The 27,954-nt window shown below is 40.5% G+C and overlaps 1 protein-coding gene and 1 non-coding gene across 2 annotated transcripts in view; both read right to left on the bottom strand.

The window, feature by feature from the left end:
* Positions 1-27,954, bottom strand: part of ARL15 (ARF like GTPase 15) — a 462,998-nt gene that overhangs the window by 337,467 nt on the left and 97,577 nt on the right. The window lies entirely within an intron of this gene.
* On the bottom strand, positions 27,046-27,172 carry LOC138422079 (small nucleolar RNA SNORA28). The gene has a single exon (XR_011249748.1). It is a non-coding gene; the product is annotated as a small nucleolar RNA SNORA28 (small nucleolar RNA).

Raw genomic sequence — 27,954 nt, 5'->3', positions numbered from 1 at the left:
TCACTCTGAAAGGGCCAACAAAGAAAAGAAAAGAAAAGAAAAGAAAAACATTCAAGGAAGTTTCACAGAACTTAAGTATTTGCATTTTTTAATTCAAAGGGCCTAGCACATGTGGCTACAAAAAGAGTCACCAAAGGACACCGTGAAATTTCAGAAGACTGGAGTTTCCAAACAGGATTAAAAGATAAACAAACAAGAAACAACAACAACAAAAAAATCACCACCACAGAAAAACAGATCAGATACAAAGAATTCAGAATCAAATAACATTGTTCCTCTGGAGAGCAACACTGGAGGCTTAGAAGCCAATGTAGCAATGCTCTCAAAACTACAAGGGAAAATCATTTCCAACCTAAAATTCTACACCAGCAAGACCATCAGTCATGAGTTTGATAGCCAAGTGTCCAAAAATTGACCTCCAATGCGCCCTGGAGTAAGCTAAGAAGGGGAGGGACTTAGAAGACGGCAGGGATCCTCAGGATGAGAACGGACTCCCCACGATAATGCACAGGTCTGGGGGAGACACCCATGCAGCATCCTGGGCAACAGCCAGTTCAGAGTGGAGCGGACGTGGGGCTCGGGGAGAAATGTCAGCAAGATGATGAGCTGGGAGAATTGTATGCTACACCTACTTGATATGATTAAAAGGAGATTTATACAACGGTGGGCAATACAGGGGGATGAATTGATAAGAACAAGGAGAACTAAGTGACAAAATATGAGAATTACCAACTCCAGGAAAAGGAGAGTTGAACCAGAAGGAAAAATAATGGTCACATACTACATGGCAACTATGAACAGCATGTACTGTGAACGTGTGGATCTGCTCAAAACTATGATATTAACTGGGAGAGGGAGGAAAAAGCTAAATCCCTATCTTGCCAAGGGGGAAGCCAAGAAATGACACCAAAAACAGAGGAGTCAAGAAGCACATTATTTAGACTGATGGAATTACGTACCAAAAAAAGGGAAAAAATCAACAGTTAAAAGCAGTGAAATCTAGACACAAGTTAGAGAGGACTGGGAGGGGAAGGAAAGAAATCACCAGTGGTTTTCCTAACACTTAAAAAAATCATCGGACCCTTTAGAAATTATTCATAGAGAACACTGATAAAAATTAAAATAATAAAAAAGCAAGAGATATGGAATTCAATATTCACTTCTGTATCCCTTATATTATTAGAAAACTACATGTGCCTGTATTTTAGAATACAGGCAACGTCATTCTTTTAAAATGACAATCCCAAGGCTTTCTTTAGTTGAAAGCACATTTAATGCAGAAAATCACTCACCTTGGATCGTCAATGTTAGTACCTAGACGCTGGCCAGACATGCTATATAAAAAGGTTAATTTGTGAACAGTTATTTGCAAAGTCAACATTATTCCAGAGTCTTTTAGACTGGCAGCCTTTCTTACTTTTAAATTTGTATTTACTTATAACTCATCTTTTCCCTCAAAGAAGTTAAGCAGATATCTTTTCTTATATCACAATATTCTCTTCAAATTATAAAGATGCACAGTGAGTTAGAGCATTATAGGATGTTAATCAGAACATACTTTCCAGAAGAGCTAAAGACAGTTCTTTGATAAAGGAAAAAAGGAAACAAGTGGTAGAAATAAGGTAATTTGTTCTCTGGGTCTTAATATTTAGTTTGAACACAATATCAAAATTTTTATTCCTTTATGTCTCCCATGTAAAATGAAAAGCCAAAGTAGTAAGAATAAGCATAATTTGCAAAAACAAGCTTTTTCATTGTTATTAAGTACTTATTACTAAAAGGCAGGAAATGTTTGAATGTACTAACTTCAAAACAGTAGTTAAGATTCTGTAACACAGACATTGTTATCATAAACTACCTAAATTAAAAATTTTTCTTTCAAAAACGGTAATTTCTTTAGGCAAGGGAATTTTGATAAAAATAATGTGTTAAGATTATCTATTTTCACTGGAATCCACTCTCACTTTCCAACTAATCTACTTCTAATTTTTTCTTTAGAAATCTATACTTCCAAGATAGTGCTTTGAAGGAACTCAATGTGTTATTTAAAAAATAATAATAGATTGTGAAATATATGGTATTTGATTATCAAAATATAGCATTGCAAATTTCCATTACAGGACCCAAAATCACCCAGAAATCTTCGTCCCCAGAAAATTCACCTGACGCTAAAGGATACCTGTACAATGACAAAACCTCTGAGGCATCTGGGCCTTAAAATTAAAAGGTCATTCTGATGAGCATTTCAATTTTCCAAAGAGAATTTTGTTATTGCTACTTTGTTGTTTGAACTGACTAATCTTTGGGTGGGTTCCAACCACCCTAAAGAATTTCTAAAAGTATAAACCTCTTAGGACAGGAAGAGACCTTAAACACCATACAGTCCAACCTCCTTTCCTTGTCGATGCAAAACCATGGTGCAGAGAAGTTAACTCGGTTGACAAAGGACTCCTGGTCAATTCTGTCTCCTAGAATCCAACCTAATGCTCTTTCTGCAACATGTTACATGATGTGTAAAACCAGGACAAGTACTATCTGATATTTTACAACCAGCATGAAAAGACATTCATTGTTATTAAGTACCTTTTGTTTATCTTTGTATGCACACATAAGGGTATGTGCTGTGTTTGTGCTTAGTCACCCAGTCGTGTCTGACCCTTTGTGACTCCATGGACTCTAGCCCGCCAGCCTCCTCTGTCCATGGGGAGTCTCCAAGCAAGAATACTGGAGTGGGTTGCATGCCCTCCTCCAGGGGATCTTCCCAACCCAGGTCTCCCGCATTGCAGGTATATTCTTTACTGTCTGAGTCATCAGGGAAGCCTAAGAGTATATTCTACCTCAGTCCAAAGTCAAATGAGTGTTCTCTTTATTGTTCAAAAGACAGGCTGTCCAATTATAGCTGTTACTAAAACCAGAAAAGTTATATCCAATTTATCTTCCCATATCAGGTTGGGGCCCCTTCATGGATGACAGCCTTGTTGTGGTGAAGGGGCTCACATAACTCAATGAAGCTATGAACCATGCTGTGCAGGACCACCCAAGATGGACGGGTCACAGTGGAAAGTTCTCACAAAACGTGGTCCACTGGAAGAGGGGTGGCAAACCACTCCAGTTTTCTTGCCATTAGAACCCCATGAGCAGTATGAAAAGGCAAAAAGACATGACACCAGAAGACGAGCTCTCCAGGTTGGAAAGTATCCAGTATGCTGCTGGGGAAGAGTGAGGACTTGTTTGTTGTGTGCCAAGAGGTACATATGGTCACTGAGTTGGCGTTACTGCCATTTTTCTCCGGTCCTTCTAAATCAGAAAGGGCAACAAATTGTCGGGGGAGGTGGAAGCTGTTCTATCAGTTAAGGCCTAAGGTCCATCAACAGACCCTATGCACTGAGAGCCCTGGCAATTTTCCTTCTCTGTGTTCCAGAAAGCAGTGCCTTAGACGGTTAGACTACTGGAACATCACAGAGCTGACATGAGTTTTAGGTGGCACTTAAATGAAACATGCTTACATTCGCATCTTAAAAATATATAAAAGAACAAAGATAACCAGAAAGGTTAGGAAGGACATCAAGATTAGTGGCCAAATGAGGAATATACTCATCTGGAGCAAACCTGCTTAACAGACAAGAGTGATTTGAGTAAGTGGAAATGCTAAGTCACAAATCAGGGATAATGATTATTGGTTGACTATAGGAATGTGTTTGGCTACAAGTAATAAGCAAACTCACTTTCTGGTACTTTAAACCAAAAATCAGCAAACTTAAAGGACCAGAGAGTCAACATTTTAGGCTGTGGGCCAAAGTGTCTCTGTTGCAACTACTCATCTCTGTCCTTAGAGCATGAAAGCAGTCACAGATAATATCAAACAAACTGGGTACGGGTGTGTCCAAATAACAATTTATTACAAAAATCGGCAGCTAGCTGTAGGAATCTGCCAACCCCTGGTTTAAACAAATAGGACGCACTTAGAAAGAAGTTGGTCTTTCCTCCAAGGTAGCAAGAAGGCTATGGCAGCTCCAGATGTCAAATCTATGTTCAAAGTGAGAAGGAACAGTAATGAGGGGACCGGGGGTGGAGGAAGGCAAACTTAATCCCACCTATCCCTTTTCACAAGAAAGCAAAGGTTTTCCCCAAAGCATCTCAAGCAGACCCCATCTACCCCACACCCTACCATGAGCATTGGTCAGGTGATTAGAATCAAGCAACACAGACAGGACACAACGCCAAAGCCAAAAGCATCAAATCACGATTCATTGGCTAGGCCTAGACACATTGCTACCTCAACTAAAACTAGGGTTCTTTTAGCAAGAATCCATCAACAGTTTTGGGGTATACAGTTATCAGTTATCTGTTGCAACAGACTTTATTTTTTCTATTTCTATTGGTATAATCGGCTCAGAGAAAATGAAATGCACTCTCTTAGCTTTGAACTAATTCTCAAATAGAGACTGAGAAAGATAAAGCATGGTTGATTGGGGGTGGGGGTATAAATAACTAAGTAAGAGCTAATCTACCTCTAGCTTACTAAAAACAATGATTAAGCGGGAACATAGGGAATGAGATATGTGAGAGGCAGCCAGGCTTTGTCCTGAGCAAAAACATTCAAGGTAGCTATGCCTCTGCTTGGCCACCTCATGCGAAGAGTTGACTCATTGGGAAGACTCTGATGCTGGGAGGGATTGGGGGCAGGAGGAGAAGGGGACGACCCAGGATGAGATGGCTAGATGGCATCACGGACTCGATGGACGCGAGTCTGAGTGAACTCCGGGTATTGGTGATGGACAGGGAGGCCTGGCGTGCTGCGATTCATGGGGTCGCAAAGAGTCCGACATGACTGAGCGACTGAACTGAACTGATGCCTCTGTTTCCACAACCAGAAAAATGATGTTGTTCAAGGAGATGCTCACTAAGGTCTAACTAACATCCTCAAGCTCTAACAGCCTATGATTCCTTTAAATATGTTGTCTGATCAACCAAATACAGCATAAAGTATATGGTCAAATTTTCATTCTGAAATAGTAAAACGCAAAACACAAATCTGGAGGATTCCCAGAAAGAGTAGAGTCTTAATCTAAAGAAAAAGAATTTTATTTGAATAACTTTCACACATTGTTGAAAGACTGGCATTCCATTCAACCCTTCCAATTTCCAAGAAAACACGTGTGTAAGATGGGTAGTTAACTTTTTTAAAACACTATAAATGTGTCTTGTAAAAATTATACTGTTTCTTACAACCACCTTAAAATAGTTCTCAAGTCAAAAATGGTCACTGTTCTAGCTCCACTACTAACTTAGGTGACCCTCAGTAACCCTCCCAACTGCCACAGCCCTGATTGTTGTTGCTGTTGTTCAGTTGCTGAGCCACGTTCTGCTCTTTGTGACTGCGGCACGCCAGGCTTCCCTGTCCTTCACTGTCTCAAATTCATGTCCATTGTGTCGATGATGCCCCGATGAAGTACTGCCAAAGACAAGGCGGTGGTAATTAGATTCACTTGAGACACTGCTCAAATGATCACCCTTTTAACAATGATTTGGAAATCAATCAGAGTAGAAACAATCATTGACGTTCCTTAAGAAATATGCTTTGTAAAAGGAATCCTTTTAGCCATTTGAGCAAAACAGGAAGAAAAAAAGGGGGGGAGGGGAAGGAGGGAAGAACAGAGAGAGAAAAGGAAACAAGAAGTTTTGGAGGAAAATTCTATTTAGGAAGAATATTCTCATATTTGGGTGGGGATCTTCTAGTTTTATATTCACATAACAGAGTTAACCAAATTCTTTTCAATAAATTGGTCATAAAGCATTTTTAAAATACACAGCAAACTAAATGATTGCTCAAACGCTACAAGAAATTAATATAGAAAAGTATTATTTAGTGCATTTAATTCAACATTTTAAGGCTTGAAAATGGGCAAAACTGAAAATTTGATTACTTTATTATACTGAAGAGAATGTACTTTGTTGAGAAGTAATTTATTTGAGCACTAACTATATCATTTTTGCTACATCTGGTAAAATATCCTTAGTATTAAATTTTAACACATACATGAGCAAGAAGTCTTTGCAAAGAGCCCCAAAGAGTCTATCAAATGATTACTGTGTGGCAGGAGCAAAGCGGGTGGGGGAGGGAGGGAGGGAAGAAGGCATGGAGGGAAGAAGGGGAAAACTACCGCCACTGCGATGCAGGGGCTACTGGAGGTTAGCAGGAAGCCTGCAGTCCAGTACTAACGTAATAGAGAATGCTTTATTCAGTAATGGATACCACATCTCGCCTGCCACCGAAGTAGATAAGAGATACCCTGGGAGTGAGAATTCTGCAAGGATTCTGCCCTGGAATACAATAGGCAGCAGTTCTCAGTCCTAACATACCAAAGGGGTTAGCAGGGGTTTCCCCAAATGCCCATTCTCAGACAGATGAAAGAACTTCCTTTGAAAAATGCTGGAGCTTTTCACCTCTGCAAAGCTTGCTTCCCTATATATTGTCTGCCATAGCTGTCTCGGCATTTTAATCAACCCCCAGCCTGTTCACCATTTGTCATTTACACTAGCATACAATAAGAAAATACATTTTCAGACGTGTGTCAGCATGTTGGGGATGGAATCAACTCTCACGCCTGCATGTGCTTCAGATGAGAATGTGCAAAATGCATCGCTTAACCTATTTGTGCAAGAAGACACACACAAAGCTTAACCTGAAATGTCCTGAACACTCCATGTGGGCATTTCTGTCCTTCAGGAACATAACATCAGTGATTGAGAATTTCAGAGGGTTTGGGTCATATTTATTTATTTATTCTAAACCCTCATGTCTCTCACTTTCCACGCAGGAACTGGTGACTCTAGTATAGCATAGTAGCTGTGACCCCACATTGGAAGGAGGTACGATCAAAGGCAGCCTGGCCAGACTTGGGAAAACATTTCCACCAAGAATGGACATACTGCCTGTCAAAAGGTTATTCCCACTGCGTTGGGGCAGCAGATCACATTACTCCAGAGTAACAACATGAAAGGGCAAAATCTGGCTAGAGTCACCCACATACATGTTTTTCTTTCCAACAAGGGCAAATGGGAGACACCAACCTGAACAGAACATCCTTCTTATCACTTGTGGGGGTGGGGGTTGGGATGGGGGTGGGGATGGTGCCTTTCCCTAATCAATACAGCCCCCTAAGCTGCAGCCACTATTTAATTCCTTTTATATTTTTCTTTTCATTCAGAAACAGCTCACATTCAGCAAGACTTTTCTCTTAAACTTTTTTTTTTTTAATCTGAGCAATCACAAGCTATATTCTGTGGAAGACAAAATAACTTTGGAGGCGTAAATCTTAATGTCAATGACAGGAAGGCTTTGGTGAACCATTACCATAAATCTGACAAACGCTAATTTGATGGGTGGCTGTATCTGTCTGCTGCACGGCCAGTCTAGACAGTCTATTGAGAAATCCTAAAACACAACTGTTTGTTCCCTGTAACACCATCTGGATATGGCAATAAGCGCCGACCCAGCGCCATTCACACATGGATCAAAGCACATGCTAATGCTATCATGAAGTCATACACATAAAAAATTCAATCTGAGAACTCGAAGCAATTTTCCTAAGTCTTCAGTGAAGAAACCCCAGACTTAGTGAGACTCAAGCTAAGTGCATGGAGGGGGGAGAGGGGGGAAAAAAGGAACCGAATATTTAATGAGCTTGGGCGTCCAGAGGAATGTTAGGCCACCCATTGTATTGGAAAAGGCTCATGTCACACTTCAGTCATGGTACCCGTCAGGGTGCCCCTTTACAAAAATTGATCTGAGGACCTTTGTAATTACCTGTTTCAGCCAGGGAGGGGGAGCAGGCATGGCAGATTCAGGACAAGAAATAAAAGAAGGGATCCAAGGTGGAAATCTAACATTATATTATATTGGTCTGAGCTGGCAGAAAATTTCAATATCACACACAATATTAAAAATCTTTCTCATTAAACCGCACTGTGGCATTAGATCAAAGAATCAAGGGCCTCCTATTGAATTCCTTTAAATGTTACAAACATAAGAGCAAGGATGGCTGTGCATAAAATAGAAACAAAGCCAATTTTTTTTGTGTCCACTCTCATCCAATAGCTGGCTGGAGAGAAACACTGCTTGAGAAATCTCTATTGCAAGTCAAATGGGAAGAATTCTGACTTCTCTTGAGATATTTAACAAGGCAGAAATGAACCGGTCTGGTCTTCAAGAATTCAAGCCTTCAAGAATTCAAGCCAGTCTGGTCTTCAAGAATTCAAGAATTCTCTCCAACAGGAAATTTTCAGTCAATATGTTACTCCTTCAAAACTTTAAGCTACTCTTTCAAAATGTATCACTCAACAGCACCACTTCAATTGCAAACCATCCAGGCACTGTTTAATCCCTGCCACCCCGTGAGCCAAACTTCCCAGGGAGATAAGAAATTCTGCCTCACCCGGAGTGTCATTCCACTGTGTACTCCTATGAGAAACTGATTTATTTGCTTCTTGGCTGGCTTGTATCTGATGGAAGAACGTGACTAAAACTATCTTAACGAATTTGTTATTACTACATTCATCTGCTTGCTGGGAGACACTAAATATGTTATGTCTCCAATTTTCACATACTTTAGCATAAGCTACACACAAATTCCCACCAACATATTTTATTTTACAGCAGTTATAATAGTTGTTTCTACATCATGTGGGTATGTATGTGTACATATGTACGTACACACACACACACCATAAGTGAACCTTTAAAATGCATTGGTTGTGTCATGGGGTTAAGAAGATAATAACAAAACCTGTCAGGAATTACAAGCTATCACGGGTTGTGGTTCATGTGGCAAACTTCAAGTTTATATAGTAGTTAGGATCACTGGTGTATCTACACAAGCTAAGCATAAAACAATAACTGAAACACAACACTTACACTCAGGAGCACTGAGACGTTTTCTCTTTCTATTCTACCTCCTAAAGCCTTTAAAGGTAATAGAAAATAAAACATTACATTTTTCACTTTTCAAAGTGTCTTTAAGTTTTTTTCTTTACATAAAAAAAGCCAGATTAAATCTATAAGCATTCATTTTATAATTCTAGATACAAATTCAGTTTTTAAAAGAATAATACAATGTAAGATAATCTGCAAAGCCATAGTTTTCTTAAAATTCAGTTCAATTTGAAACTGAAGACTTCTCCCAAAAGATTTCACAAAACAAAATACATTTTCTTCTCCAATGGACTATTAGTAACATAATGCTTTTGTTTCTTAAAAAGAAAAACTACTAATTTCATCCTCCCATAGTTTATGAAATCTTCCCTAAAAGTCTCTTAAAATTTAAAAAATTCAGGAAATATATTAACTGCCAATTGACTGTGCAACTTTCCATTTATATGATGATCGTATATTGTTATTTTCTATTCAACTTAAAAGAGAGTGTTAATTATTACAACATAATCTGGATCACAAAGAAAAAGAGAAGAACAGCTATTTCTCTGTAGTGCGTGTTTTGATAAGGAATTTATTTAAAAAAAAGTCTAATATGAGTTAGAGTTTAGCCTTTAGCCTCATTCCCTAAACTTCCAAATAAATTAAAAACTATAAAGACATTAGTTTTCGGGGGTCTACAAGTTGGTTAATATACACCAAGATGTCCTAATAGGATTAAAAAGTATTTCATTTGTGAGGCATATGTGTAGACCCAAGGAATAAAAAGAAATCACATGTACACACAAATGCACATCTTGGATGATCCACCATAATGATGTTACCCTAGATAAAATTAAAGAGAAAAAAAAAATCAAGACAAAATAAGTGAGAAATTATAGTCCTTCTGGTTAAGCATTTTATACATCTATATAGACTGTTTCTATAAAAATAATTAAAAACCTATCTGCCATTCCCCATGTTGCACTGACTAAATTACAGCTGATCATCGTGTTGTCTACCAGTAATGGCTTTCTTTCAGGCGGTGGCTATAATTCTGTAAGTTTAAAGAGAAAAAAAATTTAAAAAAAAAAAAAAACCACCCAAACATTGCTTAATGTAGCTAATCAAGCATTTTCAAAGTTAGACTGGAAATGAAATGCTGGGCAGCATTTGCTGTGATTTTTTTAAAGACTGCAGTGGAACAGTACTGCCATCTACTGCCAACTGTGTTAACGGTGCCTGCCTGCTGAGCACCCATGTCCCCCAGAGCAGCCTCCAGTTATAGCTGACCTGAGGAAGCCTTCAAGAGACACTTTGTGCAGGGAACCAAAAAAGAAACTGGAGAAGTCAGATGGTTCACAGTTTTACCTACGACTTTAAAAAAATAACATCTTCTCTTTGCCCTTTCAATGTGTAAAGAGCTGTAATTTTTGGCTAATTCTTGAAACTTTAAAATACAGAGACATACAGACTAACCCAGTAACTACTACTCGGCCAGGAAGAGGTGTGTGCCTGTATTTATGAAATGCCCATGCTCCTACAGCTAATTCTTTTCAATGCCATAAAACGTCATTTCCCTCATCCCTTATGCAGAACCAATAGAACAGACCTTTTAAAGAAAGCAGATTACAAACCAGCATAAGCAAGCCTGGATGTGAGCATTCATATGTCAACCATAAATGCATTTAAAAGCATTCCTTATTACTACCAAGGAATCAATCACTTTATTTGGGGTTCACTATGGGTCCAGGTTCAGCTCTGGATTCCTCTGGGAGGAAGCACAGTGCATAAACCATGGTGCATGCTGAAATCCTAGATTTGACAACCTAAATTGAAACTCATGCGTATCAGACAAGACTACAGTGGCATCAACATCATGGAAGAGCTTTGGCACATCTTTTATGGTGCTCAGACAGATACCTACCAAGATGCTTTATACAAAGCTCTACTCATTGTTTAGCAATTTAAAAGTAAATGTCAAGTGGGGAAATACATGAGGATTCCTTAAAGCAACTTGGACCCATATGATGTAACAATCAAGAAGATGGCCAGTATTCTATCACTGTACAAGGAGACTGCATTCCATTAATGACCGCTAAAATATATACATTTCTGTTAAATATACATTTAACATTCTAGAGAAAAACTGCTACTGCTGGCTTTCCCCCCGCCCTTTTCTTTAAGACTGTAATCTGAAGACACAGATTACAGACACAAAACATGTAAATGACTGATTTTTAAAAGGATTTAGTCTCCACTAACATAGCCCTTTTAGGCCACATAATTGCAGAACTCCAAAGAACCACAAAATAAACTGAAAACCCCAGACATAAAGAGATCCACTTATTAATTAAAAGCAGCTCTCTTGCTCTATTAAAATAAGGTTGGCCATGCATACTTTATTGCTGTCACAGTCTCAGATGAGGCAGTATTCAAAACACATAAAAGTAAAGTTGAATAGTTCTCTATGTAGGGAATAGAGTTAAGTCATGTCTGCTTGCTCAAAACTGTTTTGCAAAGAAGCCATATACAGAAGATCAGAGTGGAAGGGAAAAAAAGATTAAAATGCAGCAAATCTCAAATTCAATGCTCTTCTTTGGTAGGGACAGTGAGGTGTGCTGTAGACAATGTGAGCTGAACCAGGAAGGCCTAAAACTTTCCCTGTTTTAAAATCTGGAACCAGGAACCAAGACAATCACCACAAAAGAGAAGGAGCTCTAAGTTTTAAAATTACCTGTTAATTAAATACAAGTTATTTGGGGACCTTTTTTTAAAAGTCTTGGTTTTGTTTTTAAACCAATACAGTCTATATCATACTAATTATCTATGGAAAAAAGGCAGTCGTCACAGGAAGGAAGAAAAGAAAGAAAAAAGAAAGAGAGGGAAAGAGGGAGAAGGAAGAAGGAGAAAAGCAGGGAGAAAGAAGAGAAAAGGAAAGAAGAAAAAAGGAAAAGAACAAGAATGCTAATGGTAACGACTAATATTTTATAATGTAATCTTTAAGAATTTCCAAAAATTGCATTAGAAATATTATGACCAAAAATCCATTCCTCCATATCGACTGTGGTTTGTTTGTTTTCTTTCAGAACTATGTGTGACCGTCTAGCAAAATCAAGAACTTAATACAGAATTAATCTTTCCATATTTAACATTTCTTCATGAAGAGGATAACTTCCCAGACATCTTGGAGGAACAGCCACCCTTTTTTGCAGTGCCTTCACTGAATGTTAGAACATACCAAAATTATTTATGAGCTTTCAAAGTATGGAAAGAAGAAATTCCTATACGGGATTATAAAAATAAAAACACTATCACCTTACTTTACGGGGTACTAATAACCATGTAACTACTTCAACTGTATGGTAACTGCCATATAATTACAAAGCCTAGTTATTTATGTCTTGCAGATTATATGCTACTAAAGCAAGTTACCTGTTAACCATATGTAGACATTTGTGGTCGGCAGATGTGCAAAACAGTTTACTATCAAGGTCAAAATTGGCTTAGAAACTGACCTAGCAAATAAATATGATTTCGTTATCTTCCCCTCTCCATTTTGTTTGCTTTTGCTATGGATGGAAGGAGGAAAAGTAGAGAGAAGTTTCCTCAAGAGATGTATAGCTTCCTAGAGTCAGTGGTTTATCTAAGTGGAGTCTGCTACTGAACTTGATTCAGCTGGATTTTCCCCCTGGAACACGTCCTCACTGAACTTTCTGTTTGACATGTTTCATTACCTTGAAATTTTCTGGCATGGAATTCAGATATTAGTGGCCTCAAGTTAGAACTTTCTTCTTGCTTGATTTTTCAATACAATACTCAGCACCTTCACCTCATCCTGCATTTTAAGGTCCCCAAGGTCCCCAGAGCCTCAGAACCGCAAACAAGTTCCACTTTGCTATGTTTATTTACTAGTGTAATTAAATGGGGTTTACTCTGTAATTACACAAAAAAGTGAGCCCCATTTCATTTCACTCTGAAATTAGCAATGGTCTCCAGCAAGAGATAAGAAACAACGCACATCACATAATTTACTATTCTTTGTTTAGTTTGGGGAACGAACTAATGATGGCCAATAAACAGTGCAGTCTGCCTGAAATACCCGCCTTGCTTTGGTGAGATCCACAGCGCTGACTCCAGCCCCAGGACTAAAATTGATAAGTCCTAGGAGTGAAATCAGGTGACCCGCGTCTTCTTTTTTCTTTAATTCTGAACAAAATTCCGCAATTCGGGGCAGTGAAGTACACTCTCCAGCTGCCCCCTCCCACCAAAATCTATCATTTTCTTCCTGCTGAAAGTCTAATTTCTTTACCCAAATTGCTTCACCATATGGAAGAATCTCTCTACCTTTTATCTTCACTTTATATCACCATTTGAGCATATAAGAGAATTTTGTATTCAAAGTTGTTTTCTTGTTTAGTAACGTTAAGACCCAAAATATGCACCTCAAGAGTTGTGGTACGTTTCACATAGATCAGAAGACAAGCATTATGGAAATGAAATGATTTTATGACGGCTTTGTTTTAATGGGGGTTTTACACAGGGGCTTTCCTGGGAAGATGTCCAGGCAAACTGTGTCCAAAGCCCAGAATGAAGGGAAAATTCACCTTGATGCAACAGTGCTGAAGAGGGATTTGCTGATTTGTCATTTTAAATGAAACACAAACTTTAATTCCAGCCCAGTTAACAGTATCCCTTTGTCCTCTTCCTTACGGCATCTTTCCTTCTTTCTTTCAAATCTTACAACAGAAAAAACACCCAAGTAAGAAACTGGTGTATGAATACACATACACCTCCCACAAACACATGCAAATACATACACACACACAAACACACACAGTTTCAAACAAGACTTAATAAGAGTCCAGCTAGTTTAAGAAAAAATATATCTAAACAAGCCCAGTCTTCTTAAGCTGAATTGTGCACAAAGAACTAGATATAAACGAGCCACATTTAATTAGAATAAACTATCTGTCAAACTTAAAACAGGACCCCTCCCCTCCAAAAAAAGTCATGGGGATTCAGAGAAATGATTTTTATGTTGTTTGCCCAGAAACACACACATACACACACAAACACACATTCAAGTCTCCCTAGTAAGGGTTTTTGTTTAGAAGTTTGGAACAATTCTGAACAATGAAAAGGCAAGAGAAATTCAAGTGACTTGGAAAACACTCCTCCTATGCCAAAATAAGCATTAACAAAATAAATTCTAAAAGCAAACCTTAAATACTAGAGGATGGGAAGTAGAAATGGATCACGCTGAACTGAAAGATCAATCCTGAAAGTATATGCAAGCCAGTTCCTCCTTAACCCCAATGATTCTCACATTTCTAAAAAGGCACAGTTCAGCTACTAGAGCTATCCTTTGAGCAAAAATTTAACTTAGAGAGACAGCATAATTAAGTCAGCTCCTTGGCATTTTATTTTTAAAAGTGATACTGATTATTTTTACCTAAATGGTTTAGAAGTCGAGGATGACAAGAGAGTGGTACCACACTTCAGAAAAAAAAAAAAAGCTGCCCCAAGCCCTCACATCTGATGTTCAGCTTAGCAAACAGTTTGGCTAGGGCTCACCCCATCAAAAGCCAAACACAACCAAAACACCAAAAACACTTACATCCCCTATTTGGACACTATGGTGTTTGTCCTACAACAGTCATCATGCAGTTCTAGAAACTTCTCATCTAAGTTAACACTGACACTGCTGGACAGTAATAAATCAAATCTATGTATGTCTTACAAGCACATGAAATCATCACCTTAAGTGGAATTAAAGTATTTGTACAGTTCGAAGGTAAAGAATGGAGAGGATAAGATGGGCAGGATATGTATTTCTTCTTTCTCATTCCACTCACTGCTTCCCTTCCTTATCTTCCCAAAGAGAAGGAGCTATAAGGAAACTTTTAGCCCACCCATTCATAGTGGGATAAAACTGGTGAGCACTAATGAAAAATGGGGAAGCCCTTCCCCATTCTTTTATCTCAAACCTTAACCCACATTTACTTCATGAGAAGAGATAGGTCATCTAGGAGTCAAGTGGGGCCTTGAAATGATCATGCATTAAGTTATCAAATGCTTCCCTCATGGCTCAGCTGGTAAAGAATCTGCCTGCAACGCAGCAGACCTGGGTTTGATCCCTAGGTTGGGAAGATCCCTTGGAGAAGGGAAAGGCTACCCACTCCAGTATTTTGTCCTGGAGAATCCCATGGACTATACAGTCCAAGGGGTCGCAAAGCCAGACATGACTGAGCAACTTTCACTTTAATTATCAAAAGACAGCGGCCATGGAAGGTAAAAGTCTGGTATCCTCTCCATATGAGGACTATAAGCCATTCTCCCACCATTTAAAAAAAAAAAAAAAACCACCTAGTTTTAAAAATAAAACATAAATCATTAAACAATTTTATATTCAAAATGGTTTGATTAAAAGGATCCTGTAGGAGATGCTTATGTTAAGATTAAAACAGATTAAAGAATGAAAATTCTTAATAGAAATTTTCAATACTTTAATAGTAACATTCTTGAGGCATTTTAGAGTTCACACAGTAAGAGGCCATTGTAGGCTGAATTTTAATGCAATTCCCAAGGTCACTTTAGAGATATAAAAAGGTGTATAGTTTGATTGATAATTGATATGAACTTATTAAAACCACTAAACTCCATTTTATAGATTATCAGGGCTTTCAGATACAGCGTGCCAACAGCATTATTAAATATGAAAATAACAGACTCAATCCATTCTCAGGTCTTAAGTCAAAGTTTCAAGAAAATAACTCCAAATACCATTCCTTGAGAATTTAATTATGTACAAATTAGAGAGCATAAAAGTATCTGCAACACAGTCCTTTCAAAAAATGCATCATCTAATGAGGCAATAGACCTAAATTCCAAACTTAATACCAGGCAACATGGACCAAATCCTAATACTGAGAATAAGCAGCAACTATAAAAGCACAGGAGGGAAGAGCTTCTCTGGACTTGAGAACTGGGGGCATCTCGGGAGAGGATTACAAGAATGATGTAGCAGTTGGGAGGTACCTTGAATATCGGGTACATTCGGAGAAAACAGTAAAGCATAGATACATGTGAAAGAATAAAATTTCAGGGCAAGGTCCAGAAACAGATGCAATCAGAACTCAAATTGCATTAGGATAAAAAGTGTGTTTGTGCAACACAGTGAAGGGACACAATCACCTTTAGATTTTAGGAGACTGAGTCTCAGCAGAGTGGAGTGAGGAAAACAAGATGATAGGAAGAAGGCCAAGGTAGCTATCCAAGCTGTAAGAGATATGGGCTGAACTCCAAGAGAGGTGATGGGGACCCTCCACAACTGAAAGGACATGGCATCTCATTGGACAGAAACATGAAAAGGGCTGAGACAGGGATGACAAGGACAGGGTATGGAAACCAAGTGCAATAAGGCCCAGGAAATGCAGCTGAAGGAGGAAAGAAGGAAAAGGAGTCTGATTTTGAAGAATATGAATTCGAGGGGCCAGCAGGACAGATGTGTACATAGAGTCACTGGGTGGAATGAGAGACTAATTACTCGACTGATGGATTTCATATCTGTCACTCTCCAAAAGAATTTCAAATGACTCAAATACATGAATATAAATAATTATATAGAAAGGCATGAGTAGCTATAAATCAACATCTGGGCTCAGTAGTTAGAGATCGGATTGTGAAACTCAAGAGGGATCTAGGGACTGAAATAGAAAACTTGGAACATCATTAGTGTAAAGATGATAGCTGTCCCCACCCCTTGAGAGTAGGTGTGGTGAGACAGAGAGGGAGGGATTTATTTACTTATTTATTTTACTTTTAGAACACAATTTCATTGTTTGAATTTTTATCAACAAGCACACAATATTTTCTGTGATTTTTAAGTCAATATTTTTTAAAGAGAAAAAAGAAACAAAAAGATTGAAGTCATAAGAACAGACACTATCATGGATATACTCAGATATCTAACAGGCACATATTATATACAAACAACAGGCTATGCACTGTGAGAATACATCAGCCTAGGCACTGTGGGAGAAACACAGCTGTCAGAACCAAACAGGATTCAAACCCCTGCTCTTCCATGGACTAATATTTATGTGGGCAAATGCCCTAAATTCTCTTAGAAGTCTCTCCTCTAAAAACAGAACTTAAAATACATCACATGGTTGTCATAAAGATTAGAAAAGTCAATATTTTAAGCACATAAAAGACAGGATTTTGCACAATTAAGATTCCCTTCAATTAAGTACTCAGTTATGATTCTCTTCATTGTCATCATTCTGTCAAGTTGGGGAAACAAAATTTAAGAGCCAGATGGAAAAAAACAGACAGAAAAAGAACTGGTTACAGGGATTACAAGTAAAAACGATAGTACCACATCATGGAGACCAAGCGAGAAAAGCTAAATTCCTCTACACATCAATTCAACATAAAATGACTAACCATCAAGATATACTGGAGTGGAACTATGCCAAAGGCGGTGGAGTAGACTTTTTGGCAACCAGGAAACTGGTCCTTGCTGACTCTACACATGGACATCACCAGACAGTCAACACCAAAATCAGACTGATTATATTCTTTGCAGCCAAAGATGGAGAAGCTCTATACAGTCAGCAAAAATAAGACCGGGAGCTAACTGCAGCTCACATGATGAACTCCTTATTGCTATATTCCGACTAAAATTGAAGAAAGTATAGAAAACCACTAGACCATTCAGGTATGACCTAAACCAAATCCCTTATGATTATACAGTGGAAGTGACAAATAGATTTAAGGTACTAGACCTGATAGACAGAGTGCCTGATGAACTATGGATGCAGGTTTGTAACGTTATACAGGAAACAGGCAGCAAGACCATCCCCAAGAAAAAGAAATGCAAAAAAGCAAAATGGCTGTAAGAGGAGGCCTTAGAAATAGTGTGAAAAGAAGAAAGCAAAACACAAAGGAGAAGAGGAAAGATATACCCATTTGAATGCAGAGTTTCAAGGAATAGCAAGAAGAGATAAGAAAGCCTTCCTCAGTGATCAGTGCAAAGAAATAGAGGAAAACAATAGAACAGGAAAGACTAGAGATCTCTTCAAGAAAATTGGAGATACCAAGGGAACATTTCATGCAAAGATGGGCTCAATAAAGGACAAAAATGGTATGGACCTAACAGAAGTAGAAGATACTAAGAGGAGGTGGCAAGAATACACAAAAGAACTATATAAAAAAGATCTTCAAGACCAAGATAATCACGATGGTGTGATCACTCATCTAGAGCCAGACATCCTAGAATGCAAAGTCAAGTGGGCCTTAGGAAGCATTACTATAAACAAAGCTAATGGAGGTGATGGAATTCCAGATGACCTATTTCAAATCCTGAAAGATGATGCTGTCAAAGTGCTGCACTCAATATGCCACCATATTCGGAAAACTCAGCAGTGGCCACGGGACTGGAAAAGGCCAGTGTTCATTCCATTCCCAAAGAAAGGCAATGCCAAAAAATGCTCAAACTGCTGCACAACTGCATTCATCTCACACGTTAGCAAAGTAATACTCAAAATTCTTCAAGCCAGGCTTCAACAGTATGTGAACCGTGAACTTCCATATGTTCAAGCTGGATTTAGAAAAGGCAGAGAAAAAAAAAAAATAGAAAAGGCAGAGAAACCAGAGATCAAATTGCCAACATCCAATGGATCATCAGAAAAGCAAGAGAGTTCCAGAAAAACATCTATTTCTGCTTTGTTGACTATGCCAAAGCCTTTGACTGTGTGGATCACAATAAACTGTGGAAAATTCTTCAAGAGTTGGGAATACCAGACCACCTGACCTGCCTCTTGAGAAACCTGTATGCAGTTCAGGAAGCAACAGTTAGAACTGGACATGGGACAACAGTTCAGTTCAGTTCAGTTGCTCAGTCATGTCCCACTTTATGAAACCCCATGAACTGCAACACATCAGGCCTCCCTGTTCATCACCAACTCTCGGAGTTCACTCAAACTCATGTCCATCGAGTTGGTGATGCCATCCAGCCATCTCATCCTCTGTCGTCCCCTTCTCCTCCTGCCCTCAATCCCTCCCAACATCAGAGTCTTTTCCAATGAGTCAACTCTTCGCATGAGGTGGCCAAAGTACTGGAGTTTCAGCTTTAGCATCATTCCTTCCAAAAACCCAGGACCCATCTCCTTATCATCGACTGGTTGGATCTCCTTGCAGTCCAAGGGACTCTCAACAGTCTTCTCCAACACCACAGTTCAAATGCATCAATTCTTCGGCGCTCAGCTTTCTTCACAGTCCAACTCTCACATCCATACATGACCACAGGAAAAACCATAGCCTTGACTAGACGGACCTTTGTTGGCAAAGTAACGTCTTTGCTTTTGAATATGTTATCTAGGTTGGTCATAACTTTCCTTCAGACTGGTTCCAAATAGGAAAAGGAGTACGTCAAGGCTGTATATTGTCACCCATCTTATTTAACTTATATGCAGAGTATATCATGAGAAACGCAGGGCTGGATGAAGCACAAGCTGGAGTCAAGATTGGTGGAGAACTATCAATAACCTCAGACATGCAGATGACACCACCCTTATGGCAGAAAGTAAAGAACTAAAGAGTTTCTTGATGAAAGTGGAAAAAGAGAGTGAAAACGTTGGCTTAAAGCTCAACATTCAGAAAACAAAGATCATGGCATCCAGTCCCATCACTTCATGGGAAATAGATGGGGAAACAGTGCAAACAGTGTCAGACTTTATTTTGGGGGGCTCCAAAATCACTGCAGATGGTAACTGCAGCTGTGAAATTAAAAGATGCTGACTCCAGATGCTCAAGCTGGTTTTAGAAAAGGCAGAGGAACCAGAGATCAAATTGCCAACATCCGCTGGATCATTGAAAAAGCAAGAGAGTTCCAGAAAAACACTTATTTCTGCTTTATTAACTATGCCAAAAGCCTTTAACTGTGTGGATCACAGCAAACTATGGAAAACTCTGAAAGAGATGGGAATACCAGACCACCTGACCTGTCTCCTGAGAAATATGTATGCAGGTTAAGAAACAACAGTTAGAACTGGACAGGGAACTCGAGACAGGTTCCAAATTTGGAAAGGAGTATGTCAAGGCTGTATATTGTCACCCTGCTTATTTAACTTATTGAAGAGTACATCATGAAAAATGCCAGGCTGGATGAAGCACAAGCTGGAATCAAGATTGCCGGAAGAAATACCAATAATCTCAGATATGCAGATGACACCATCCTTATGGTAGAAAACGAAGAGGAACTGAAGAGCCTCTTGATGAAAGTGAAAGAGGAGAGTTAAAAAACTGGCTTAAAACTTAACATTCAAAACAACTAAGATCATGGCACCTGGTCCCATCACTTTATGGGAAATAGATGGGGAAACAATGGAAAAAGTGACAGACTTTATTTTGGAGGGCTCCAAAATCACTGCAGAAGGTGACTGCAGCCATGAAATTAAAAGATGCTAGCTTCCTGGGAGAAAGCTATGACCAACCTAAACAGCATATTGAAAAGCAAAAACATTACTTTGCTGACAAAAGTCCGTCAAGTCAAAGCTATGGTTTTTCCAGTAGTCATGTATGGATGTGAGAGCTGGACCATAAAGAAGGCTGAGCACTGAAGAATTGATGCTTTTGAACTGTGGTGTTGGAGAAGACTCTTGAGAGTCTCTCAGACTACAAGGATATCAAACCCGTCAATCCTAAAGGAAATCAATCCTAAACATTCATTGGAAGGACTGATGCTGAAGCTGAAGCTCCAATACTTTGGCCACCTGATGAAAAGAACTGACTCAATGGAAAAGACCCCGATGCTGGGAAGGACTGAAGGCAGGAGGAGAAGTTGACGACAGAGAGCGAGATGGTCGGATGGCATCACCGAGTCTATGAGCTTGAGTTTCAGCAAGCTCTGGGAGTTGTCATGGACAGGGAGGCCTGGTATACTGCAGTCCATGGGGTCACAAAGAGTAGAACATGACTGAGCGACTGAGCGATAATGTCACAAGACCAAGTAGGGTGAAAGTAGGAACCCTGAAATAAATTCAAAGGAGGAGAAAACAGGGGAAATAGAAATAAAATTTTCTGAATTGCTTATTTCAAAAGACTATTAAAAATGTTTCACTATAATACCTGTTTAGAAGGTTTTTAAAAATCAACATGAATAAAATCTTCCTAATTTAAACCAGAGTCATATAAGGGAAAGTCATTCCACATTCATCTGCCTTCAACTGAAGCAAACCTCAAGGATCTTTTTCTTCTTCACCTCTACTTGTCTCAAGCAACATGTCAAGATCACCTACAATAACTCAGGAAAAGAACACTAGTTCTGTAGCACCAAGGCCAAGTGGTCAAGCTCATCTTCTCTCTTCGAGCACCAGGGAAGAAAGAAAATGCTCCCAACAGGGTCCTCAGCAGTCTGCTGGAGCAAAGTGTACTTCTACGCACCCTCCCATACTGTGCACAGCCATGTGACCAAGACTAAGCGAAGCTGCACTGTGTTCCCTAAGCCCTTTCAAAACTACTGCCTCTCTTAATCCTCACATGCACTCCGGGAGGTCAGGAACACTATGAGCACCTTCTGAAAATGAAAAAAAGAAGGCAACTTGCTCAAAGTCATTGAGTCTTGGAGAGTTCAGCATGTGTGTGCTCAGTCATGTCTGACTCTTTACAACCGCATAGCCTGCCAGGCTCCTCTGCCCATGGAGTTTTTCAGGCAAGAATACTGGAGGGGATTGCCATTTCCTCCTGTAGGGATCTTCCTGACCCAGGGATCAAACCCACATTTCTTCCATGTCCTGCACTGGCAGGTGGATTCTTTACCTCTGTGCCACCTAGGAATCACGCTGCCTCAAGTCACTTCCGGGGCCCAAAGGGGTGGAGGGTGGGGGGCGGGGGAGGGGGTCAGAGGAACACACAGATGAGTAGGCCCCTCTACACCGAGGGCTCTGCCTTTCAGGCCCATATCAGTGGGGGTTGGGCAGGAGTTTGCTGTGCCCTATACATCTTGGGTGCTAGGTGTCATCTTCTGCTCCAGAAGAAAGAGAGATCTGGGTGGTCTGGGATCACTCTCAAGGTCACGAGGGCAGCTATTTCCAGGCACCGCCAACAAGCAGACGTGTCACTTCGGACAGCTACACTTTGGAGCACATAAACAGCTGTAAACGTGCTCCCAATTAGTGACAAGACAAGAAAGCCCCGAGTCGGCACAGAAACCTAGAACAACAGAATCGCCACTTCTGAGCTATAGGTACAGAACAACAGCTGATCCCTGAGTGTGTAGAAGGAGGTAAAATTTCCTTCCGAGTAGCTTGTTTTCTGAGAAGGAACATGAATCAGCAGAAGCAGGAGGTAACAGGTCAGAAAAAGTGAATCACAACATCTTCTCAAACCAACCCAGAGATTAGACAGAGATTGAGAGAGAAACTTGGGACCAACATGTCAGCAGCAAAAGAGAACCCTAAGCACCTTAGAGGGGGATTAGAAGAAAGAAAATTACCAGAGAGCTCATTTCTAAGGGGATCTGGTTCCAAACACATTCTGCTGCCAGTCCCTGCCTCACATAATCTGAACCCTATAAAAGAAGGAAGAGGGAAAAGTATCCATCAAAAGCACGCCAGTACTGGCTAGCCCTGACAAACCATCCTGTGGCAGACCACACTGTATCCCAGAACACAGCAATCTGACAAAGCTTCCTGAGACACACGTTGCTATAGCATCGACTGGAAGCGTTGATCCAAAATGGAGATTAAATCACTAAATTCTGCATGAAGCACAGGGTAGAACGGATCCAATATTCAGAGTCAGCTCAAATAGGTTAATGCAGTCAGAAAACTGGGCAAATCTCATCTTCTGTGATTAGCCATAGGGTGAACAGCCAGATTAAGGCACTGCACATGCAAAAGTGTCTCACTCCATGGGGGTTACACAGCTCTGGGGGTAGAGCAGACACCAGTGAACTGTGCAATTTACATGAGTGAACTGTATGAAGACAAGAAAGAGACTCTCCAGAGAGTTCAGCTCAAACAATCTTTTCTAGCAGGATTTCTGGTTCATTTCAATTTTCCAGAAAAATAAATGCCACTCTTCCATTTCTTCCTCCGTCCACCTTTAGAATCCATCCATCTTCCTTTCTTTTTTTCAGGGGATGTTTGGATTTCTTCTGCATGCTAATAACATCCTTGGTGTTTCTCTCTATGCTGCATACTAAACTTTTATGTATCCACTGTTACAAGTATTTACAAACGTAGAAATGCACAGTTTGAGGAAAGTAATCCAGTTAAATTCCTTTTCCAATATCCAGAGTGTGAGTTACAGAAGTTAAGTAAGCATCTTAGCTCATGTCCAGCAGATGATTAGACTGTAATTGGTCTTTTTGACAGATAGATCCTTTCTGCTCTTTGGTAATAATTCCAGCTTTGGTCCAATGGATGAAAGGGACCAGAGAGAAAATGTCTAATTAGAAAGTGATTACACACAGAGCTACTTTGAGAAGACCTTGAAATCAAAATAAATACAGAATTAGGACCAATTAAAGCTTGAACCCGTTGAAAATGTTCTGTCAGAAAAACAGAAACTAGACTCGTTTTGACAGAGAATGTCACTTGAAGAATGAGTTAAGCACGGATGGGAGAACTGAGAAAGCCCAGAGGAGGACGTCTGAGCCACAGACGACATACTCACAGGAGGCAGGGCACCACTCTGAGAAACGCGTGGTCCCTGGCACAGCGTGCGGGAGGGACTCCTCAGAGCGGGAAGTCAGACCTCTGAGGAAGGAGCCCTGCCCAGCTCTCAGGGGGCACAAAAAGACTAGTTCTGGGAGCACGTAAAGAGCTGGATGTAAGCCAACCACTGCTGCTAAGGCAAAGGGCCATTGCTAAGCTGACTCTAAGTGCAACAGCGAGAAAACAAAAGCGACCAGTCCCTCCTCCAGCCATGCTGTCCCCCTCTAGCTCCAAGGGACGAGCTGCAGGGGCAGAAGCTACCAGGGAACATCTGGCAGAGACAAGCACGATCCTACAAAAGGGCAGGAAGGGACAGAGAGGTAAGAGCTTAGCAACAGACCCAGGAGGTGCCCTGCTGATATCCAGGGATGCCCTCACATTCAGTGTCCGAAACACCAAGGGGACGCTAGCCCAAGACAACAACAAAAGAGAAAGTCAACGAACAAAGGATATGAAGTGTCCCCCATGACGGTTTCTTGAGGTTTTCTCAGAAAAAAATCTTATAGAAAACTTAAGAGTTCTCATCTCCTCCCCAAGTCACTTATTTCTCCAACCTGTCCCTCAAGGCCATATGAAACCAGCACACCCTCTCTTCAAAGAGAACTATCCCCTTAGTGAATTCCTGGCTTCAAGAAGACAACTTCACTAGTATCATGCATCCCATTTTAAGGATTCTAAGAACTCTTCAGTCAACTGTTTGTTTTTTTAATTCCCCAATCTTGTTTCAATGAGCTATGCATTTAGAAAGGGTATGTCGAAGTACTACTTTAAAAGCAATAAAGGTACCATCTCTAAAAATAACTTGTGTACTGTTTGGAGAAGCAGTTCAAGAGGTTTTTCAGAGGCTTAGTCCCATCCATGTTTGAGGGTAGGGGCGCATATGTAACACTCTTGGAATGCAAAGGCCCCGCCTGTCACCTTGCTTGTCAGTGGTCACACACAGATTTTCTTACTCTTCACTGTTCTACCAGGTCGTCTCAATTCACCAAACACTCCTCGAGCTTGGGCAAGATTCCAACTACAGTGATGCATCTCTTAGACTGGATGACCCAACTATAATCTTCCTAGGAAAACATCCTTGGGCCACAGCAAAAACTGGTCATGGCAGCTACGGCTCTTGAGTCATAATAGGGTCTCTTTCCTATTAATATATTTGTCTTTCCTTTCTTTTTTAAATACATGTATTTTTCTCTGCCAGCTCTAACGTACACCAAGAGACCGTGACATCCCAAGTATTTGACTGAGTGTGCCTGCCCCCTGGTGGGTGGCAGGGTGAAGGACACACTAGAGGAGATCCTATGGGCATACAACAGAACCCGAGACAATGAATTAAGAGGGATGAAGGAAGAATGCTCACACATCAAAATTCCCTCTATCAGAGACATATGATTTTATCAGAGCTGGTAAAAAAAAAGAAAAAAAAATGTAATGAAATCTAATAAGAAAGAAGACAGTAAAGAAACAAAGACACCAAGATCTTAGTTTGAGATAAACTGACGGGGATCCCTCATGCCGAATTATGGTGTGGGTAGGTGTCTATGTATACTTATTGTCATTCTAAATAATTAAGTTCTAGTCTTAAGGATAAGGCCAGGCACTGATACTTTAAAGCTCCCAAGTGATTCCTAGGTGCAACCAGGGTTCAGAATCACTGACCAAGAATGTGTCCATCAGAATCAGACTCTATCCTAGACCTATTAAATCAAAATCTCTGAAGGTGGGCCCTATATTCTATATTTTCCAAAGCGTCCCAGGAAGTTCTTAAGCATACTACTCTGTAGAAATTACTTCTTACACAAAAAAGGTTAGGAATAGGTAACTCCTAGCGCTAGAGGTGAAAGTTATTTCAAGGCAAATTGACCGTGGAAACTGAGACAGGCTCCCTCTGAGGTCCAGAACTCAACAAAGGTCTGATAGAAAGACTGGCTTCAGAAAAAGTGAGATAAACTCAACCTACAACACTAGTGACACAAAAGGCCCACAGTGCCTACATGGCTTTCGGAAGCGATTCTTCGGGAGGCATCTCCATAACTTACCCTCCTCCAGCCTTCTCCACTCCTACCCCTTCCTCTCCCTTCACTCGACTAGAATCCTACTAGAACTAGCACCTGGGAAGAGGCACCAAGCAGCTCTTTCTCACTGAATTACCCATGGGAAGTAATTATTTGGCAAACAGACACTCCTTGAGGCATCGTGGATTAAAATCTGCCTACCCGCTCCCCTTCTCCCACTAGGCACGTACAGCTGCAAAGCAGAGTAGGCACCCAGGCCCTCTCCTTGGTAGAGCAGCCTTCGAAAAGAACTCCTGAGGAAGAGCTGGGGGTGGGCTGAAAGTCTAAGTCCAGACAAGTGAGTTTAACCGATTAATAAAAGACCCAAGGGGGCTGAATGATGCTCATAAATCATTTACATTATCAAGAAGAGTTCTAGGATCTTGTCCGAGCTTTATCCTAGTGGTATTTGGTCAATATTGATGAAAGCTTGGGTTAAGTATTATTAAGTATATGCCACATATACCTATGGCATATATTAAGTATATGCCACCTTCTAAATGGAATCTCACTTAGGACATCTGAATAAATGCAAACAGTTGGCATTAAAAACAACACATAAAAATGAAGGAGCCTGCCTAACTCACAGAAGTCCTGCAGAAATTCTTGGATTATTGTTAATTCTCAACTCCAGATTCCCATCAGAATCAACCAAAGAGATGTGTCCACATTTGTGGAGAGCGCACCTACCACACACACTGAGCTGTGCCTGCTAAAGTGCTGTTTCACTTCGACAGCAACCTTGAAGGAGGCACAACTTACCAGCGAGGGGCTGGGTGTCACGTGGGTTAGGCAACTTGCCCCCAATCCTGCAACTCTCAACGCAGAGAGAGAAAACTTTGGTCCATCCTTATCTGACCCCAGGGATCATTCCTGTCCTGCTCAGAGGCTTCCTCTGCGACAGAGTCTGAAGTGACTCTGACCTCCACCCTCACTCCGACGTCACCACTCTCCCTCTTAGGTCAACTGTCCAGTGCAACAGCAAACCTGGGCTCATGAACTCCAATACCTTCAGGGCTGGCCAAGATAGCTCCATCTGTGAAGAAGCCGCAAGAGAGAGAAAGGGATAAGAGGGACCCACGAGAACTAGGGGAAAACAGGAGCATGTGTGACCCTCCCGAAGGCATTCAGACTGCATTTCCCACACTGTGCTGGCCAGTATACCCTTTGGAGTTGGTGCTGTGTTTAAATCTTACAGAAAACAAAAGGAAAAGTGAGCCACAAAAGCACAAAGCAGCAAGGAGGAGACATCCTGAATGGCATTTCCCAGCCATTCACTGGATACACGCACCCAGATGTCTCAATATCACCTTTTTAACAAGTCATTTCTTTTTCTTTTTTTTTTTTTTTTTTTAACTGTGTTCAAGTCTATGTAACGGCTAGTCTCACAGAAAAGAGAACACCGGAATAGGTTAGACTTTTTTGCTATAGCAAGCTCAAATTGTGTCAGACAATTTTGATTTATCTGCCACAGAGTGTTGCTTGCATCATTTCTTTTTCTTGATGTTCCTATTTCTCTCAAGAAAATGATCATGTCCCCAGCCACCTGGACTTGGAAAAGGCATCGTCTGAGCTCTGTCCTTCTCTCTGTGATACCACCAAGGCCTCCCTGTGACCCTGTCCTCTCCCTCTGTCCCTAGGCTGGGATCTTACTGCCTCCTACCTTTTTCACATGTCCAGCATTTTCCCTTTTAATCACAGTGAAATAAACACTCAAATGTGTACTGTGCTTTGCAGTTACAAATGTGCTTTTGAACACTTTCATTTCAGTTTTATTTTGTGTGAAACAACAGCTTGGTAAAGTAGTCAAGGAAAATACTCTTCATACTTTACAGGAGATAAAGTAACACTCAAAGGGTTCAAGTGACTTGGTGACTGCCTCCAGAACAATGTTACCTTGGAAGATTACCTTCCTGAGGTTATTTACCCCAGCAGTCCCTTCCTCTCTACCTCTCTCTCTCTCTGCCTGCCTCCCTCCCTCTCTCTCTCTCCCTCCCTCCTCTCCCCTCGTCTCCAGAGCTGTGTAAGCCAACTGCTTGGGAAACACTTCCACCTAGATACCCCAGACACTTGAAACTCACCATTTCCAAGACTACATACATCCTTCCCTCTTCTGAAAGTGCTCCTCTCCTGAGTCTCCCAGTTCATGAACAAGTATCACCCATGATCCACCTGCTGCCCACACTAGAAACTCAAAGTCCTGACTCCTCTTCCTATACCACTCAGCCAGTCACCAGTTCTGTCTCTACGATGACGACACCATTTC

Source organism: Ovis canadensis, chromosome 16 (genome assembly GCF_042477335.2).
Source record: "Ovis canadensis isolate MfBH-ARS-UI-01 breed Bighorn chromosome 16, ARS-UI_OviCan_v2, whole genome shotgun sequence".
NCBI lineage: Eukaryota > Metazoa > Chordata > Mammalia > Artiodactyla > Bovidae > Ovis > Ovis canadensis.
This window is presented reverse-complemented; position numbering and strand designations above follow the sequence as displayed.